Source organism: Nematolebias whitei, chromosome 16, assembly GCF_014905685.2.
Source record: "Nematolebias whitei isolate Nwh7 chromosome 16, NemWhi1, whole genome shotgun sequence".
NCBI lineage: Eukaryota > Metazoa > Chordata > Actinopteri > Cyprinodontiformes > Rivulidae > Nematolebias > Nematolebias whitei.
In genome coordinates this window covers 38991286-38994444 of record NC_056513.1, presented here as the reverse complement: position 1 = coordinate 38994444, position 3159 = coordinate 38991286, and positions in this window count along the sequence as shown.

Here is a 3159-nt window from a genome sequence, read left to right as displayed (position 1 = left end):
AGTTCCAGACAAACTCGCCCCACGTCAGAAATCTTGTTTGTTGCTGCTCTTAGTTTCTCCTCACAAGCCTTAAGGCGTTCCTGTGATGTCCGACATTCACCTTGTAAATGCCGACAATGATGGAGCAATACCGCCCTTTCCGCTTTGCAATCCTCAAGTTGTGTTGTAAGCACATCTATTTCACCTTTGCAGCGGGAAACTTGTGACATTTTCTCGTCGTGATCCCGTCTCAATGCAAAGTATTCACTGGACCACAGCTCTTTAGCATCCCTGGCTTCAGATAGTGATGCATTAAGTAACTGTATTTTGCTATTCAGCGAATCAATTTCTGCATTTGCATATTGCCGTGATTGAAACATCTGTTCAGAATGTTTTCTTGTGAGGACCTCGTGTTCACTTTTAAATTGAAGGAAGTGTTCTTCAATCTTCTGAACCACCTCTTTTTCACTGTATAACCTTAGTGCAAGGTCATCAGCTTTCCTAACAACTGTATAGAATGATTCTTTCAGCAAAATTGCAATTCTAGCCAGCTTTTCATAACTTGACATTGTAATTTCTGTAGAGGTCACAACTTCTGCAACCTCCATCAGATCGTCCAACAACTCTTTTGGGTTCATGCAGTCCGCCCGTCTGCCATATGGATGTAAGGAAGCTGTCAGCAGCGCTAACGCATCTTCCAATCTGTCCTTCATCCCATAAGGATCAAAGTCTTTTTCCCTGACACCTGTCATGGTTATTCACCGTTCAGCACTTTTTCTGGATAAAACAATTGCCAGCTCCAGATATTTTTACAGGTAAATAATTATATTCAAATGACAATGAGTTTCACACTATTTTAGCTTTGGGTTTACACAAAAGTACTGTTATAAGTCACTTATTCAAATGTGAGCACCTGTCACAGGTTTTACCCCAATTCATGAATATTTAAGTAAATGCTTCCATGCAGTGTTACTTGTATGTGCTTATTTTTCAACAGATACTAGATTACCAAGCTCTTTTTAGTGTATTTTACTCTAAAGCACTGAATTTTTATAAACCTGCAATTTTTCTTTTTAGTCTCACAGCAACATTAGTTTAAAATGTTTTTAAACCGTTTACTTCCAGAAATTCGCTATTTTAAACAGTTACTCATCAACGCAGGTGGGTGAAAAGAGAAAAGAAAATTGATGATGAGGAATAATCAGTCTTTCTTCAGAAAAACTGTACTCCTTTCTCCTGCCAATCTTCTATTTAAAATTAAATAGGAGATGTAATTGTTTAGGTGGTAAATAAAATCAGAAAAGTCTCTTTTTCCAGATATATTTACTCTTATTTAGTGATTTAGCAATTAAACGTGCATTATCTTTTAGCAAATGAGTAAACTTTATCAACTCTGTGAATATCTGAACTGTACCTTTTTGTTAAAAAGTTTCTACCTTTTATTTTGTACCTTCTCAATGAGGAATTACCAGTGAATAAAGGTTTGTTGGTATAAATACCTTAATTACTTTTTAAATGCAAGATAACAGTGATTATTCAGCTTTGAGGAACGTTTATTAACTCAAAAATGCCTTACAGAAAAAAAAAAACGTTTAATTTCACTAAAATACCTAAAACTGAAGTGAAACTGTGATCTCAAGTTTCTCCAGGAGGGGGCAGTGTTTAGCTTTCTACCAGCAGGAGTCTATGACGACTTCCTGTGACATTCGTTTGATATCCTGTTGTTAGCCGCTTAGCTTAAAGTTAGCTTCGGCTAAACTCGGTTAAAATCAACATTTCTGAACGAATTTAAGCGTAAACGTGGCGTTGTTTTAACAAGCACGACTTCTTAGCAGGGCAGCACGGTGGCGCAACTGGTAGAGCTGCTGCCTCTCAGCGAGCAGGTCCTTGGTTCAAACCCCGGTCCAGGGGCCTTTCTGGGTGGAGTTTGCATGTTCTCTCCGTGCATGCGTGGGTTTTCTCCGGGTACTCCGGTTTCCTCCCACAGTCCAAAAACATGCATGTTAGGCTGATTGGTAACTCTAAATTGTCCCTAGGTGTGAGTGAGAGAGTGAATGGTTGTTTGTCTCGTTTGTCTCTATGTGGCCCTGTGATGGACTTGCGACCCGTCCAGGGTGTACCCCGCCCCTCGCACAGTGATTGCTGGACATGGGCACCAGCGACCCCCGTGACCCAAAATGGAATAAGCGGGTAAAGAAAATGGATGGATGGATGGACTTCTTAGCATGAACATGAGTTTTCTGGGACATGTGGCAAGTTACATGTAGTGATTTTAAGCACAGCAAAGCTCTCGGTTGCAACCGAGCTCATTTCCGACATGGAGGAAGTGACGTGACACGTCACTCACCCGGTCGTTAGCTGTTAGCTTAAAAATAGCATCGCTAGCGTTGTTCAAAAACATCATTCAATGACGGATTTTAAACTCTAACGTGGCAAAATTTTAGCAATTAGACTTTGAAGAACTTAAGCAGCGGATCAGAATCAACTTTTAAAGCGTTTTTGAACTTTAAAAAGCAGATTTTATTTCCCTAAGAAAAACGAGTTTTCATTTCCGGGTCACTGACTGACACGTCCCTCATCCAATGAGAGCGTTCCACGGCAGCTAATTCAACTGAATTCAACCAATCATGCACCGTTCCTCCAACTAGCATGTTACTGTTAGCCTGAAATACTTCGACAACTTCTCGCCTTTTAGACTGTCAAAATGCACCAATTTCTGTTACATGTGTCACGAATCAAGCTCTGAGCTGCACGGAGTCGACGCCCCGGCCTCAAAAACGTCTTTCTAGCTATTTAAACAACTCGTTCGATCTTTCAGAACCGAGCCGGTACCAGAACCGCGTCTGGACCGTCTTTAAACAGAATAAAGCGTTTCCACACAAACCCAGCTTTAGTTACACATAACAGGCGTACAATTTCAGCTTTAAAAAGACATATGACTCACAATTTCAGCTTCAAAACATTCCAGCGTAAACATGCAGTTCCCAAGCGCGCAGTTTCAGCACGCTGCGTTCAATACAGCTAACAATCTGTTATTTTTCATGCCAACACGTAAAATCAATCTTTACACGAATACACAGTCCATTTATGAGCACGTTACGGGCCACCAAAATGTAGATGAACAGATGCTGCGAAATATTCATCAATTAAAACGGATTCCTCATTTTTCTGGACTGAATA